This window comes from Bos taurus, chromosome 2 (genome assembly GCF_002263795.3).
Source record: "Bos taurus isolate L1 Dominette 01449 registration number 42190680 breed Hereford chromosome 2, ARS-UCD2.0, whole genome shotgun sequence".
NCBI classification, from domain to species: domain Eukaryota; kingdom Metazoa; phylum Chordata; class Mammalia; order Artiodactyla; family Bovidae; genus Bos; species Bos taurus.
The window spans coordinates 106,720,676-106,739,322 of NC_037329.1; positions in this window are offsets into that span (position 1 = coordinate 106,720,676).

Consider the following 18,647-nt stretch of genomic DNA (forward strand, 5'->3'; position numbering starts at 1 on the left):
GAGAAAAAATAGTCAATTATTTGCTTTGCAAAAGTTGAAGTTCAGAAAAGTGTTGGAATATTTCAAACAAAATATTTGATTACTGGGGGCCAGGATTTTCTGCTCTGAGAGCAAAAGAGTTACCTTAGCTGGTAGAGAGAAGGCAGCGAGGCTGAGGGCTACTGGAAAAGAAGCCAGTACAGAGCATTCATCATCACTGGGACCCTGGTCTCTGAATTCTGGCTCTGACTTTACTAGCTGTATGACTTGAGAAAATTATTTTTAATCTCTGCCCCACTGTTTTGTGAAATATTAGGGTAGTAACATTATTAACTCTTAGAGTTGATGAGGGAATCAAATGAACTCGTATTAGAAATGGTCAAAACAGTGCCTGGCACATAACAAGTCCTTAAATGTTAAATCTTCTTCCTCCTCCCTCCCTCCCTCCTCCTCCTCTTCCTCCCCACCTCCTCCTCCTTCTCTCCTTCCTTCTCCTCCCCCACTCCTCCTCCTAGGCTGATGTGTGTCCCTGATATAGCAACCGTGTCCTGAACTTCCTCTGCCAATGACTAAGAACTTGAGAACAAAACACACCTGTACCTCCTTCCTGGAAGGGAAGTCCCAGAGATTCCCTCATGCCAAGGATGAGGACATCTTACCTCCATGTTTGGGCATATAGGTAGATAAGCCTGAGATTACCTCACAGTTTTTCAGAAAGAGTCAGATGCTCCCTGCTGCTGCTGCTGCTAAGTCACTTCAGTCGTGTCCAACTCTGTGCGATCACATAGATGGCAGCCCACCAGGCTCCACTGTCCCTGGGATTCTCCAGGCAAGAACACTGGAGTGTTACCATTTCCTTCTCCAATGCGTGAAAGTGAAAAGTGAAAATGAAGTCACGGTCCCAGGAACCCATAAAAGATGTGGAAGTGGAAAAGAGGGAGAGAGAAAGTGAGAGAGGAGGGAGAGGAGAGAGAGAGATGGTTGTGAGAGCTTTTGGGTCATGAATAGGGGTAGAAAGTGAAGCCAGGTAGAAATGAAGATGTTTCAGTTAATGGCAGCATAGGCCATAGTAGCTGAGGACAAGCTTGGGCACCTCACACGTGATGGACACAACATAATCCCTCAAAATTAGAACCAACCACAAGGAAGGGAAAGGGCAGGTACAATACTGCAATTCTGACACTAACTATCTGGAGTCAGTACAGACTCTACAGGTCAAAGGCATCATCCCCAACTAGACTGCTCTCACTTCAGATGCCAGCCACAAGTTTGGGGCTTCCCTGGTGGTTCAGTGATAAATAATCTGCCTGCCAATGCAGGAGACACGGGTTCAACCCCTGGGTCAAGAAGATCCCTTGGAGAAGTAAATGGCAACCCACTCCAGTATTCTTGCCTGGAGAATCCAATGGACAGAAGAGCCTGACAGGCTACGGTTCATAGGGTTGCAAAGAGTCAGACACGACTTAGCAACTAAACAAGAAGGCTACCTGTAGTTTTCACCAACTGACTACAAATTCAGTTTCCCACAACCCCTCCAGGTTTGACAATTCACTAGAATGACTCATAGAACTTAAGAACGCTCTATACTTACAGTTTTATTATAAACCATATGAATAGGTCCAGCCAAAAGAAGAGACCTATAGGATTGGCTCTGTAAAGGTTTTGGGTTGCTTTTTTTTTTTTTTTGCCACACCACACAGCTTGTGGGATTTTAGTTCCCTGACTAGGGGTTGAACCCAGGTCCTCCAGCAGTGAGAGCACAGAGCCCTAACCACTGAACTGCCAAGGAATTCCCTAGGATGAACTCTAGAAGGGTCTTGAACATGGAACTTCCATGTTTTCTCCCATGGAATCAGGATGTGTCACCCTTCTAGCACCAATCAGGAGGCTCAACTGAGCTTTGGTGTCCAGAGTTTTTATTGGGATTTCATTACATAGGCAGAGGTCACTGACCATGAACCCAGTCTCTAGCCTCCCTCCCCTTCCCAGAAGTTGACCTGGTATCCCCTGTCTTGAAGCTTCAACCATCTAATTATGTGACCAGTTTTTCCAGCATGGCCAATTTCCATCCTGAAACTATCTAGGGATCCACCATGAATAACAAAGACACTCCTATCACTGACAAAATTCCAACAATTAGAAGCTCTATCTCAGGAACCTGGGACAAAGACCCAAAAGATTGCTTATTATACAGTGGTTGCTGCTGCTGCTAAGTCGCTTAAGTCATGTCTGACTCTGTGCGACCCCATAGACAGCAGCCCACCAGGCTCCACTGTCCCTGGAATTCTCCAGGCAAGAACACTGGAGTGGGTTGCCATTTCCTTCTCCAATTCATGAAAGTGAAAAGTGAAAGTGAAGTCGCTCAGTCGTGTCCAACTCTTCGTGATCCCATGGACTGCAGCCCATCAGGCTCCTCCGTCCATGGGACTTTCCAGGCAAGAGTACTGGAGTGGGTTGCCATTGCCTTCTCCTATACAGTGGCAGGTATTCCTAAATTTACTGAAGATAACTTTATGATACAAAATGGAATTTCAAATAAAAGTGTGCAGACTCAGAAGGCCAGCTCATACCCTTGATGTTTTTAGAGACTTCAGCGTGGACGCCCTGGATGGGATAACAGTGAGCTACCCACCCCTGAAGTCACTAGGGCTGAGGAGTACTGTTTGCTTCAGAAATCTGTCATCACGCAGGACCAGGTAAGTGGTTCTACCTTCTTACTTACCATCACCCAGCCTCTGGTAACCAGGGTGATAGTAGGTTCCTCTTGACTTCCCATTTCTGCAGTAGAAATATTCATATTACCTAGTCCTTCCCCCTTCATTCAAATCTCATGGAAAGAGCATTAAACTTAGTACCCAAAGCCTTGGGTTTGATGTTTGCTCTGCCACTTATTATTCTTTTTTTTTCCCCCACATATGATAATATACATGTTTCAATGTCATTCTCTCAAATCATCCCACCCTTGCCCTCTCCCACAGAGTCCAAAAGACTGTTCTATATATCTGTGTCTCTTTTGCTGTCTCGCATACAGGGTTATCATTACCATCTTTCTAAATTCCATATATATGCGTTAGTATACTATATTGGTGTTTTTCTTTCTGGCTTACTTCACTCTGTATAATAGGTTCCAGTTTCATCCACCTCATTAGAACTGATTCAAATATATTCTTTTTAATGGCTGAGTAATACTCCATTGTGTATATGTACCACAGCTTTCTTATCCATTCGTCTGCTGATGGACATGTAGGTTGCTTCCATGTCCTGGCTATTGTAAACAGTGCTGCGATTAACACTGGGGTAGACGTGTCTCTTTCAATTCTAGTTTCCTTGGTGTGTTTGTCCAGAAGTGGGATTGCTGGGTCATATGGCAGTTCTATTTCCAGTTTTTTAAGGAATCTCCACACTGTTCTCCATAGTGGCTGTACTAGTTTGCATTCCCACCAACAGTGTAATAAGAGGGTTGCCTTTTCTCCACACCCTCTCCAGCATTTATTGCTTGTAGAATTTTGGATAGCAGCCATTCTGACTGGTGTGAAATGGTACCTCATTGTGGTTTGGATTTGCATTTCTCTGATAATGAGTGATGTTGAGCATCTTTTCATGTGTTTGTTAGCCATCTGTATGTCTTCTTTGGAGAAATGTCTGTTTAGTTCTTTGGCCCATTTTTTGATTGGGTCGTTTATTTTTATGGAATTGAGCTGCAGGTGTTGCTTGTATATTTTTGAGATTAATTCTTTGTCAGCTGCTTCATTTGCTCTTATTTTCTCCCAATCTGAAGGCTGTCTTTTCACCTTGCTTATAGTTTTCTTTGTTGTGCAGAGGCTTTTAATTTTAATTAGGTCCCATTTGTTTATTTTTGCTTTTATTTCCAATATTCTGGGAGATGGATCATAGAGGATCCTGCTGTGATTTATGTCAGAGAGTGTTTTGCCTATGTTCTCCTCTAGGAGTTTTATAGTTTCTGATCTTACGTTTAGATCTTTAATCCATTCTGAGTTTATTTTTGCGTATGGTGTTAGCAAGTGTTCTAGTTTCATTCTTTTACAAGTGGTTGACCAGTTTTCCCAGCACCACTTGTTAAAGAGATTGTCTTTTCTCCATTGTATATTCTTGCCTCCTTTGTCAAAGATAAGGTGTCCATAGGTGCATGGACTTATCTCTGGGCTTTCTATTTTGTTCCGTTGATCTATATTTCTGTCTTTGTGCCAGTACCATACTATCTTGATGACTGTGGCTTTGTAGTAGAGCCTGAAGTCAGGCAGGTTGATTCCTCCAGTTCCATTCTTCTTTCTCAAGGTTGCTTTGGCTATTCGAGGTTTTTTTGTATTTCCATACAAATTGTGAAATTATTTGTTCTAGCTCTGTGAAAATACTGTTGGTAGCTTGATAGGGATTGCATTGAATTTAGTATACTAGATTCAATAGTATACTCATTTTCACTATATTGATTCTTCCGAACCATGAACATGGTATATTTCTCCATATATTAGTGTCCTCTTTGATTTCTTTCACCAGTGTTTTATAGTTTTCTAAATATAGGTCTTTTGTTTCTTTAGGTAGATATATTCCTAAGTATTTTATTCTTTTCATCGCAATGGTGAGTGGAACTGTTTCCTTAATTTCTCTTTCTATTTTCTCATTATTAGTGTATAGGAATGCAAGGGATTTCTGTGTATTGATTTTATATCCTGCAACTTTACTATCTTCATTGATTAGCTCTAGTAATTTTTCTGGTGGAGTCTTTGGGGTTTTCTATGTAGAGGATCGTGTCATCTGCAAACAGTGAGATTTTTACTTCTTCTTTTCCAATCTGGATTCCCTTTATTTCTTTTTCTGCTCTGATTGCTGTGGCCAAAACTTCAAAAACTATGTTGACTAGTAGTGGTGAGAGTGGGCACCCTTGTCTTGTTCCTGACTTCAGGGGAAATGCTTTCAACTTTTCACCATTAAGGATAATGTTTGCTGTGGGTTTGTCATGCTGCTGCTAAGTCGCTTCAGTTGTGTCCAACTCTGTGCGACCCCACAGATGGTAACCCACTGGGCTCCCCCATCCCTGGGATTCTCCAGGCAAGAATACTGGAGTGGGTTGCCATTTCCTTCTCAGCTTTTATTATGTTGGGGTATGTTTCTTCTATGCCTGCTTCTGGAGGGTTTTTATCATAAATGGATGCTGAATTTTGTCAAAGGCTTTCTCTGCATCTATTGAGATAATCATATGGCTTTTATTTTTCAATTTGTTAATGTGGTGTATTACATTGATTGATTTGCAGATATTGAAGAATCCTTGTATCCCTGGGATAAAGCCCACTTGGTCATGATGTATGATCTTTTTAATGTGTTGTTGGATTCTGTTTGCTAGAATTTTGTTAAGGATTTTTGCATCTATGTTCATCAGTGATATTAGCCTGTAGTTTTCTCTATTTGTGGCATCTTTGTCAGGTTTTGGTATTAGGGTGATGGTGACCTCATAGAATGAGTTTGGAAGTTTACCTTCCTCTGCAATTTTCTGGAAGAGTTTGAGTAGGATAAGTGTTAGTTCTTCTCTAAATTTTTGGTAGAATTCAGCTGTGAAGCCATCTGGTCCTGGGCTTTTGTTTGCTGGAAGATTTCTGATTACAGTTTCAATTTCTGTGCTTGTGATGGGTCTGCTAAGATTTTCTATTTCTTCCCGGTTCAGTTTTGGAAAGTTGTACTTTTCTAAGAATTTGTCCATTTCTTCCAAGTTGTCCATTTTATTGGCATATAATTGCTGATAGTAGTCTCTTATGATTCTGTGTTGTCTGTTGTGATCTCTCCATTTTCATTTCTAATTTTATTGATTTGATTTTTCTCCCTTTGTTTCTTGATGAGTCTGGCTAGTGGTCTGTCAATTTTATTTATCCTCTCAAAGAACCAGCTTTTGGCTTTGTTGATTTTTGCTATGCTGTCTTTTGTTTCTTTTGCATTTATTTCTGCCCTAATTTTTAAGATTTCTTTCCGTCTACTAACCCTGGGGTTCTTCATTTCTTCCTTTTCTAGTTGCTTTAGGTGTAGAGTTAGGTTATTTATTTGACTTTTTTCTTATTTCTTGAGGTATGCCTGTATTGCTATGAACCTTCCCCTTAGCACTGCTTTTACAGTGTCCCACAGGTTTTGGATTGTTGTGTTTTCATTTTCATTCATTTCTATGCATATTTTGATTTCTTTTTTGAATTCTTCTGTGATTTGTTGCTTATTCAGCAGCGTGTTGTTCAGCCTCCATATGTTGGAATTTTCAATAGTTTTTCTCCCGTAATTGAGATCTAATCTTACTGCATTGTGGTCAGAGAAGATGCTTGGAATGATTTCAATTTTTTGAATTTACCAAGGCTAGATTTATGGCCCAGGATGTGATCTATCCTGGAGAAGGTTCCATGTGTGCTTGAGAAAAAGGTGAAATTCATGTGTTTTGGGGTGAAATGTCCTATAGATATCAATTAGGTCTAACTGGTCTATTGTATTATTTAAAGTTTGTGTTTCCTTGTTAATTTTCTGTTTAGTTGATCTATCCATAGGTGTGAGTGGGGTATTAAAGTCTCCCACTATTATTGTGTTATTGTTAATTTCCCCTTTCATACTTGTTAGCATTTGTCTTACATATTGCAGTGCTCCTATTGGGTGCATATATATTTATAATTGTTATATCTTCTTCTTGGATTGATCCTTTGATCATTATGTAGTGTCCTTCTTTGTCTCTTTTCACAGCCTTTGTTTTAAAGTCTATTTTATCTGATATGAGTATTGCTACTCCTGCTTTCTTTTGGTCTCTATTTACATAGAATATCTTTTTTCAGCCCTTCACTTTCAGTCTGTACGGGTCCCTTGTTTTGAGGTGGGTTTCTTGCAGACAACACTTATAGGGGTCTTGTTTTTGTATCCATTCAGCCAGTCTTTGTCTTTTGGTTGGGGCATTCAACCCATTTACATTTTAGGTAATTATTGATAAGTATGAGCCTGTTGCCATTTACTTTATTGTTTTGGGTTCAAGTTTATACACCCTTTCCGTGTTTCCTGTCTAGATAAGATCCTTTAGCATTTGTTGAAGAACTGGTTTGGTGGTGCTGAATTCTCTCAGCTTTTGCTTGTCTATAAAGCTTTTGATTTCTCCTTCATATTTGAATGAGATCCTTGCTGGGTACAATAATCTGGGCTGTAGGTTATTTTCTTTCATCACTTTAAGTATGTCCTGCCATTCCCTCCTGGCCTGAAGAGTTTCTATTGAAAGATCAGCTGTTATCCTTATGGGAATCCCCTTGTGTGTTATTTGTTATTTTTCCCTTGCTGCTTTTAATATTTGTTCTTTTTGTTTGATCTTTGTTAATTTGATTAATGTGTGTCTTGGGGTGTTTCGCCTTGGGTTTATCCTATTTGGGACTCTCTGGGTTTCTTGGACTTGGGTGATTATTTCTTTCCCCATTTTAGGAAAGTTTTCAACTATTATCTCCTCAAGTATTTTCTCATGGTCTTTCTTTTTGTCTTCTTCTTCTGGGACTCCTATGATTCAAATGTTGGGGCATTTAACATTGTCCCAGAGGTCTCTGAGATTGTCCTCATTTCTTTTAATTCATTTTTCTTCTTTCCTCTCTGTTCCATTTATTTCTACCATTCTATCTTCTACCTCACTTATCCTATCCTCTGCCTCCGTTATTCTACTGTTGGTTCCCTGCAGAGTGTTTTTGATATCATTTATTGCACTATTCATTATATGTTGAGTCTTTTTTATTTCTTTTAGGTCCTTGTTAAACCTTTCTTGCATCTTCTCAATCCTTGTCTCTAGTCTATTTATCTGTAACTCCATTTTGTTTTCAAGATTTTGAATCATTTTCACTATCATTATTTGGAATTCTTTATCAGGTAGATTCCCTATCTTTTCCTCTTTTGTTTGGTTTGGTGGGCATTTATCCTGTTCCTTTAGCTGCTGGGTATTTCTCTGCCTCTTCACCTTGTTTATATTGCTGTGTTTGGGGTGGCCTTTCCGTATTCTGGCAGTTTGTGGAGTTCTCTTTATTGTGGAGTTCCCTTGCTGTGGGTGGGGTTGGACGGGTGGCTTGTCAAGGTTTCCTGGTTAGGGAAGCTTGTGTCAGTGTTCTGGTGGATGGAGCTGGATTTCTTCTCTCTGGAGTACAATGAAGTGTCCAGTACTGAGTTATGAGATGTCACTGGGTTTGGAGTGACTTTGGGCAGCCTGTATATTGAAGCTCAGGGCTATGTTCCTGTGTTGCTGGAGAATTTGCGTAGTATGTCTTACTCTGGAACTTGTTGGCCCTTGGGTGGTGCTTGGTTTCAGTGTAGGTATGGAGGCGTTTGATGAGCTCCTGTCGATTAATGTTCCCTGGAGTCAGGAGTGCTCTGGTATTCTCAGGATTTGGACTTAAGCCTCCTGCCTCTGGTTTTCAGTCTTATTCTTATAGTAGCCTCAAGATTTCTCCATCTGTCACTTCCAAGGCAGTTCCCTCTGTTTGTTTTAGCTTCTTCTGTTTGCTGGTCTCTTCAGTGTCTACACTTTTTTAGGCTCATGTGTTCAGTTGTGCTGTAGGGAGGGAGGAACACTGCAGACAAATAACACTGGCATGTGTTTGCAGTGTCCTGGCCACACGGGTTTGCCCCCGCTCATGGCCTGTGTGCTTTCCCTGTCTACACTGCTTAGGTTCAAGGTTGCTCTGCCGGGAACTGAGGCTGGCCCTGGGCTGTATGCACTTCCCAGGTCTAAGCCACTCAGGTTCAGGCACTAGGGTAGTCCTCAGAGGTGCAGACTCAGTTGGGCCTGCGTTTTGTGCCCTTCCCAGGTCCAAGCAGCTCAGGTGACCAGGTGTGTGGTGAGCACGGTCGCTGCAACCTACCACCTCCCCTGTCCCTGCCGCTTGGTTTTCTGGGTGTACAACCAGCGCACCTTCTCAGGTGGATGTCAACCATCCAGAATCCCAAGAAGTCTTGGTTAGCAATGAAGCCTGCTTGCAGTTTGGTAAATGATGCCTCTCTGGGGCCATGATTGCCCCTTCTGGCTCTGGCTGCCCTTGCCTGCCTGTCTCCGGTGGGGGATGGGCTGGTCTGCAGCAGGCTAGCTCTAGTCAGTCCTTTGTTCTGTGAGCGGGCCTGGTGGTGTCTTAGGTTAGGGCTTTTCACGTGGTAGCTATCCCACAGTCTGGTTTGCTATCCCAAGTTAGTTCCCTCAGATTGCCCTCGGGGCATTCAGGCCCAGTCTTTAAGCAATGCAGCCTGCGCCTCCATGCCCAGCTCCCACTTGCTAGTGGCGGATGTGGTCGTCTGTGCTGTTTCTCTGCTGGGAGTTACTGTTGGGCACATAATCTATGGGTTTTAATTATTTATTTATTTTTCCTCCCAGTTATGTTGCCCTCTGAGGTTCCAAGGCTCACCACAGACTTGCCAGTGAGAGTGTTTCCTGGTATTTGGAAACTTCTCTTTTTTTTAAGACTCCCTTCCCAGGACGGATCTCCGTCCCTACCTCTTTTGTCTCTCTTTATCGGTTATATTTTTTCCTACCTCCTTTCGAAGACAATGGGCTGCTTTTCTGGGTGCCTGATGTCCTCAGCCAGCATTCAGAAGTTGTTTTATGGAATTTACTCAGCATTCAAATGTTCTTTTGATGAATTTGTGGGGGAGAAAGTAGTCTCCCTGTCCTATTCCTCTGCCATCTTAAGACAGCCCCACTTATTGTTCTTTACCTCTCTGAACTTTATTTACCTTATCGGGAAGAGAAGAAGAATAACCTCTAACTACTCAGGGAGACTGTTATATTCAAATAAGTTGCTATAAGCAGGAGGTCTTTTTATAAAGAGGTGATGTATTAATTTATTAGGGCTGCCAGAGACTCAGGAAAGGCAGACCAAGTGCCACAGACTGAGTGACTTAGCAGAAATTTATTTTCTCACAGTTTTAGAGGCTAGAAGGCTGAGATCAAGGTTTCAGCGGGGCTGGTTTCTTCTAAGATTTGATGAAGAGAATGCAAGTGGAACAATGAACAAACCAAAGGACACAATTAGACAATTGCTTGAGAAGCATCTGAAGCACAGGGTCTGGATGGTCTGGGCCACCAGCTGCCCACTTTTGTACAACTTAAAGGAGAAGTGAAATTTAACATGTTCAATTCTCTTATGCAGGGATTTACCTCTGGAAGTGTCCTAACTTTTTCCTAAAGGAACAAGTGTTGTCTGGTCTTATGAACACTGAGGAGGCAGAGTGTAGGTAGAAAGGCCTGTTCTTCCCATCTCCTCCTAGGCTCCAGTGAAGATGGAGGGTCACACTTTAGTGGACTAGAACTCTGAACTCCAGATAGTCATCACAGTAGCAGGGGATGTATGCATGCATGCTAAGTCGCTTCAGTTGTGTCCGATTCTTGTTGACCCTGTAGACTTTAGCCCACTAGGTTCCTCTGCCCACCGGATTCACCAGACAAGAATACCAGAGTGGGTTGCCATGCCCTCCTCCAGAGGATCTTCCTGACCCAGGGATCAAACCCCACGTCTCTCATGTCTCCTGCATTGGCAGGTGGGTTCTTTAATACTAGAGCCACCTGAGAAGCCCAGCAGGGGATGATCCAGAGGCAATTCTTGAGAGCTACTTGGCACCAAAGGAACGTTCTGGAGTGGAATGGAAGATCAAATTTCCAACTAAGTCCTGTAATGTAAAGAATGTTGCTCCCAAATAGGAGATGGGGTATCCATCAAACTCCTGAGCTATCATTTAATAAATGTTGGAACAATTTACTATTTAAATTGTTATTATTTATTTAATTAATAAATTATTTATGGATATTAATTAAGTGATGTGGAAATAATTAGATAATAAGATCCTAGATCACACCAAAGCCAAAAATTAATTCCAGATGGATTGAATTGCTAATTGTGAAAAAAAAAGTAGCAGGTAAAAAAATGAAATTGTCACATATAAGGTACAACATAGGAGGATTTTTCCCCCCTAATAATCTTGCGGCTGTCCCAAGCAAGATATGAAACCCAGAAGTCATAAAAGGAAAAAAATGCTAGATTGAACCACACAGAAATTAACAAAGTTACCCTAAATAATAGCCAAGATACAAACAACAGACAACCTGGAGGAAATACTTGCAATACATGTAACAGATCTCCCTAAGTAGAAAAAGAACACCAACAAACTAATAAGAAAAGGCAAAACAATCCAATAGGAAAAGATCAAAGGATATGACTAAGGACTTCATGGAAGAAATCAGATCAGATCAGATCAGTCGCTCAGTCGTGTCCGACTCTTTGCGACCCCATGAATCGCAGCACGCCAGGCCTCCCTGTCCATCATCAACTCCCGGAGTTCACTCAGACTCACGTCCATCGAGTCAGTGATGCCATCCAGCCATCTCATTCTGTCGTCCCCTTCTCCTCTTGCCCCCAATCCCTCCCAGCATCAGAGTCTTTTCCAATGAGTCAACTCTTTGCATAAGGTGGCCAAAGTACTGGAGTTTCAGCTTTAGTATCATTCCTTCCAAAGAAATCCCAGGGCTGATCTCCTTCAGAATGGACTGGTTCGATCTCCTTGCAGTCCAAGGGACTCTCAAGAGTCTTCTCCAACACCACAGTTCAAAAGCATCAATTCTTCAGCACTCAGCCTTCTTCACAGTCCAACTCTCACATCCATACATGACCACAGGAAAAACCATAGCCTTGACTAGACGAACCTTTGTTGGCAAAGTAATGTCTCTGCTTTTGAATACGCTATCTAGGTTGGTCATAATTTTCCTTCCAAGGAGTAAGCGTCTTTTAATTTCATGGCTGCAGTCACCATCTGCAGTGATTTTGGAGCCCAGAAAAATAAAGTCTGACACTGTTTCCACTGTTTCCTCATCTATTTGCCATGAAGTGATGGGACTGGATGCCATGATCTTCATTTTCTGAATGTTGAGCTTTAAGCCAACTTTAAATAGAAATAGTCAAAAGGCGTATTTAAAAAAAAAAAAAAAGCCCTGAGACTTTATAATATTTAAAGGAATTTGCATTAAAGTATCAACATGATTTTTTCACCGACAGGTAAAAAACGGGTTTATATAAATATAGAACAGGGTCTGGAAGAATACGCAGTAAATTATGAACAGGAATTCATTTTAAAGGAATGTAATTGGGGAAGCAGAGCAGAAGTCTTTCAATTTGTTACTTTATATACTTTTTCAAGTGGTGGTTTATTGGTGATTTTTACTTTGGGGATGTTTTGCTGTATAATTTAATTCCTTTGGAAGCAATGTAAACATAAATTGTCTATGCTCAGGAGGCTTAGAAAGCTTTTGTTTGTTTATTTTCATTTGCAAAATCACAAAAATGTATGAGTTAATTAAAAGAATCAGACTAGTTTTTACCTACTCTCATGTCTCAAACCATTATTTATGCATACTATTTGTCCTTGTACTTAATTCCTGGATATCTTCAAATATATGTTTTTCCCCAAACACTTCTTTCTAGATACCTCCTTCCCCTTAAATAGGAAAGAAAGAGGAAAAAAAAAGTAAAGAAAGAAAAAAATAAGGTACTATGTGTATGTAAGGATTTAATTGTTTTAATACATTATTAAAAGACACTTGCTCCTTGGAAGAAAAGCTATGACAAACCTAGACAGTGTATTAAAAACCAGAATTGGTGCTTTTGAACTGTGGTGTTGGAGAGGACTCTTGAGAGTTCCTTGGACAGCAAGGAGATCAAACTAGTCAGTCCTAAAGGAAATCAATCCTGAATATTCATTGGAAGGACTGATGCTGAAGTTGAAGTTCCAATAATCTGGCCACCTGATGTGAAGAGCCAATTCATTAGAAAAGACCCTGATGCTGGGAGAGATTGAAGGCAGGAGGAGAAGGAAATGACAGAGGACGAGATGGTTGGATGGCATCACTGACTCAATGGACATGAGTTTGAGCAAGCTCTGCGAGATGGTGAAGGACAGGGAAGCCTGGCGTGCTACAGTCCATGAGATCGAAAACAGCTGGACATGACTGAGTGACTGAACAACAATTACTTTTAGGTGAGGACCCAAGTGACCAAGTTAACAGTCAGATGTCACAATGGGAAACAAATTTCCAGAAATGTCAAAAGAAAATGGTTTACTATGTGGCTTGCTATGTGGCTTCTCTTGTTAGTGGCTTTTGAATAAGCCATTTGAAAAAAAATGGCATATTACAAGACATATTACACAATTCCAAGAGCCAAAAAGCGTCCTGTGAAGTTATGTCCCTGTCACCTTCGTCCTAAAGGCCATTACTAATAAAAATTTCATGTGTATCCTTCCAGAGATATTTCATGCATATGCAAACATTATGTGGTAGACTACCATACCATTACATCTTGCTTTTTATTTTTAAAAATATATCTTGGAAGTTGTTGTGTATCAGTACATCTAGAGCTGTACACTGTTTCTTTTTTTAAAAAGCTCCAAATGATTCTAATGCATGGATTTATTAGAACTTATTTCATTAGTCCCTTATTGATATGTTCAGGTTGTTTCCATTATTTTCTTTATCTGTACAAACAACACTGTAATAAGTATCCGTGTATACTTGTGATTTTGAGAATGTGCAAGTATATTTGTAGGAAAAAATATCCCTACAAGTAGGACTTCTGGCTCAAAAGTAAGTACAACTTAAAATTTGAAAACTCTGCAGCAATTGTACTCCCTTAAACCATGATGGGGAGTTTGTTTCCCTACACCCTCAACTACATACTGGTATCAAACTTTTGATCTTTGTAAGTCTTATAGGTGAAAAATGGTTTCTAATGTAATTCTGATTTGTCTTTCTTGCAAGTAATGTGGAACATTTTTGCATGTGCTAAACAGCAATATTCCTTCCTCTATGCATATTTCCTCTTCTATGAATTATCCATTAATTATGCTTTTTCTTTCATTTATTTACTTTTAAATTTTCATTCAAGTTATAAAAATAATGTTTGCTACTTAAAGATTCTCTTGTTAGGTAAGAAAAAATCTAGCTACATGGTATTTATAAGACATACTTCTAAATCAAAATAATCTAGAATGACTGAAAAATAGGAGAGACTAATAAAAGATATATCAAACAAATGCATAAAAATAAAGTAGGAGTACGAACAAAACTAGTGGAGGTGATGGAATTCCAGTTCAGCTATTTCAAATCCTGAAAGATGATGCTGTGGAAGTGCTGCACTCAATATGCCGGCAAATCTGGAAAACTCAGCAGTGGCCACAGGACTGGAAAAGGTCAGTTTTCATTCCAATCCCAAAGAAAGGCAATGCCAAAGAATGTTCAAACTACTGCACAATTGCACTCATCTCACACACTAGTAAAGTGATGCTCAAAACTCTCCAAGCCAGGCTTCAGCAATATGTGAACCGTGAACTTCCAGATGTTCACGTTGGTTTTAGAAAAGGCATAGGAACCAGAGATCAAATTGCCAACATCCGCTGGATCATCGAAAAAGCAAGAGAATTCCAGAAAAACACCTATTTCTGCTTTATTGATTATGCCAAAGCCTTTGACTGTGTGGATCACAATAAACTGTGGAAAATTCTGAAAGAGACGGGAATACCACACCACCTGACTTGCCCCTTGAGAAATCTGTATGCAGGTCAGGAAGTAACAGTTAGAACTGGACATGGAACAACAGACTGGTTCCAAATAGGAAAAGGAGTACGTCACCCTGCTTATTTAACTTATATGCAGAGTACATCATGAGAAACACTGGACTGGAAGAAGCACAAGCTGGAATCAAGATTGCCGGGAGAAATCTCAATAACCTCAGATATGCAGATGACACCACCCTTATGGCAGAAAGTGAAGAGGAACTAAAAAGCCTTTTGATGAAAGTGAAAGAGGAGAGTGAAAAAGTTGGCTTAAAGCTCAACATTCAGAAAACTAAGATCATGGCATCTTGTCCCATCACTTCGTGGCAAATAGATGGGAAAACAGTGAAAACAGTGTCAGACTTTATTTTTGGGGCTCAAAAATCACTGCAGATGGTGATTGCAGCCATGAATTAAAAGACGCTTACTCCTTGGAAGGAAAGTTATGACCAACCTAGATAGCATATTAAAAAGCAGAGACATTACTTTGCCAACAAAAGTCTGTCTAGTCAAGGCTATGGTTTTTCCAGTAGTCATGTATGGATGTGAGAGTTGGACTGTGAAGAAAGCTGAGTGCCGAAGAGTTGATGCTTTAGAACTGTGGTGTTGGAGAAGACTCTTGAGAGTCCCTTGGACTGCAAGGAGATCCAACCAGTCCATTCTAAAGGAGATCAGTCCTGGGTCTTCATTGGAAGGACTGATGCTGAGGCTGAAACTCCAATACTTTGGCCACCTCATATGAAGAGTTGACTCATTGGAAAAGACTCTGATGCTGGGAGGGATTGGGGGCAGGAGGAGAAGGGGACGACAGAGGATGAGATGGCTGGATGGCATCACCAACTCGATGCACATGAGTTTGGGTGAACTCTGGGAGTTGGCGATGGACAGGGAGGCCTGGCGTGCTACGATTCATGGGGTTGCAAAGAGTCAGACACGACTGAGCGACTGAACTGAACTGAACAATATTAAAGTCAAACAAACTAAATTCAAAGCAATTTAATATTTCAAATTTATAAAAGATGCTATCCATCAAGAATATACAATAGTCATGAGTTTTTATGAAACTAAAAATGGATTTTCAAAATATAAAACAAAAGATGTTGGAAATATAAGAAAAATAGATATTCACAAATTCATAAAATTGGGGGAATACCTGAATGGGCTTCTCTCATAAATTAACATAAGTAAAGCTACAGAGGATTTAAATAACAAAATTGATAAGTTAATAAACAGAAAATACATATATTTCAAACATGCATGTGAAACATTCAGAAAAATAAAGTGCTAGACCATCAAAGACACGTTAATAATTCTAAAAAACAGATCATATACACTCTGACCACAAAGTAATAATATTATAAATTAATAATAAATGAATGGTCCTTTTCAAAGCAAAAGGAAAACTACAACCATTTACAAGTAAATAAAGAACTTTCTTTATGACTGTTAGATTAAAAAGAAAATCAAAGTGGAAATTACAAACTATTGGGAAATGAAGGACAGTGAAAGAAATTGCATATTGATCTCACTGGATATGGCCAAAATAGTATCATGAAAATATGGGGACTTTGCTGGTTGTCCAGTGGCTAAGATTCTGCATTCCCAATGCAGGGGGCTTGGGTTTGATTCTTGGTTGAGGAACTAGATCCCATGTGCTACAACTAAGCACTGCTGCTACTGCTAAGTCACTTCAGTCGTGTCCGACTCTTGTGTGACCCCATAGACGGTAGCCCACCAGGCTCCCCCATCCCTAGGATTCTCCAGACAAGAACACTGGAGTGGGTTGCCATTTCCTTCTCCAATGTATGAAAGTGAAAAGTGAAAGTGAAGTCGCTCAGTCATGTCCGACTCTAGCGACCCCATGGACTGCAGCCTGCCAGGCTCCTCCATCCATGGGATTTTCCAGGCAAGAGTACTGGAGTGGGGTGCCATTGCCTTCACCGACAACTAAGCACAGCCAAATACATAAAATATATTTTTTAAAAAAGAAAATATGCAGCATTAAGTCCATTCATTAGGAAACAAAATTGTATTAAACAATGATTTTTTTTAAAGGTTAAAAATATAATCGGATTTCCTGGTAGGAATCAAACAGTAGAGTCTGCCTGCAGTGTGGGAGACCTGGGTTTGATCCTTGGGTTGGGAAGATCCCTGGAGAAGGAAATGGCAACCCACTCCAGTATTCTTGCCTGGAAAATCCCATGGACAAAGGAGCCTGGCAGGCTATCATCCATGGGGTTGGCAAAGAGATGAACATGACTGAGTGACTTCACATCAACAAAAATAAAATATATCAAGAAAATGAACCCAGAAGGCAGGAAATGAATAAAGATAAAAGCGTAAATTGGATTTCCACTTCTGTTAGTACTGGACTCAACTCTCTTTCAAAGGATAATTTGAAAAGCTGAATCAAATATGACCAGCATTCTCTTAAAGGCATCAGCATCAGAGAACAAACAAGGCAATAAAGGGTTATCAGATAGAACTCCCAAGGTAAGTTAGGTGTTACGTACCACTGTCCTCTTAGTGCATGCTGCTCAGAAGCTCAGGCATGTCCAGCTCTTTGCGACCCCATGGACTGTAGCCCACCAAGTTCCTATGTCCATGGGATTATCCAGGCAAAAATACTGGAGTGGGTTGCCATGCCCTCCTCCAGGGGATCTTCCTGACCCAGGGATGGAACCCACATCTCCTGCTTGAATTCAAGTTGGCAGGCAGATTCTTTACCACTGAGCAACCTGGGAAGCCGGTTCCTCGAAGTAGTATTTCCCATTTTCAGAAAAAGAAGCTAAGAAGCTGAGTGGTTTAGATTCGTGGGGCTATGTGAAGTATAACTGAAGTCCATAACCCAAAAGGATTAAGGACTGGAAATCCACTAGCCTTCTAAAGGATGGCAGTACAGCTTCAAAGCATCTCATTCCTTGAAACTGGAATTCTGGTGATTCTGGATTGTGGGTGCCTTTAGGCAACTGTCAATAAATAAAAGTAAATCTTCTGCGAGGAAAATGAAATCATCCTACACTTCAAATTTGTTCCACCAGAAACTTAAAGAATACATTTTCTGAATGAACACACAATCAAAAGAAACCAGGCCCAGGAAGAAACCTGACAATATACACAAAACCACCAGAAATAATGGACAATAGAAATTGTTCCACATAGCTTCCATATATTGGAGATATTGGTCATAATCCTTAGAACTTTTGTAACGATGCTTACAAAAGTAAAGGGGATAAGAAAAATAAAATTAAGAATTTGGTACAAAATTAGAAATATTTAAAAAATAGATTTAAGAAAACTAATCAAAATTGAAAACTGAAAAATACAATAATAGAAATTTAAAATTCAATGGATAGATTTAACATAGACACAGCTGAAGAGAGAATTAATGAGCTAGAAGAGACTAAATGATAGAACAGTACAGAAGAGAGGGTAAGATACGGGGAAGATACATTTAGAAAGTCTAACATATAATTTGAAGTCCTAGAAGGAGAGGAGAAAAGTAAATGGGGTAGAAGGAAAGTTTGAAAGTCTGAAAACTTCCAGAACTAATGAAAGATATTCAGTCACAGAGTCAAGAAACTCTATGACCCGCTAAGGGGATAAATAAAAAGAAACCCACAATTAGCTACATGAGCCATCAATCTAATTTTTGCCCTCTTGATCTTAACAGGCCTTTACTGCCTCTGCCTGCCTATAAATAACCAGTTCTTCAAATACTCTTAGAACAAACTTTATCCTCCTGCTGGTTCCACCTTTAATGGGTTGAGTAAACTTTGGCTCCTTATTTATCTTATATGTGTATGAGTCATGTTTTTAACATTTTGAAACTTGTACTTCGAATATACATATATGAAACGAAGATTTCATGAAATAATTCTTCTCCTTCTTGAAATATTTTCTGTTCTATTTTATTCTTTTCCATCTTATTAAAAGTTCATTTTGGTCACATTCACTAAATGTAATCTCAACCCGGTAATCTCAACCTGCCTTTTGAAAAATCCTGCCTCAGCTGACAAGGGAGTGAGTGGGTGATGGGGTGGGAGAGGGGTAGAATTGCATTAAAAAAAACCCAAAAAACAAAA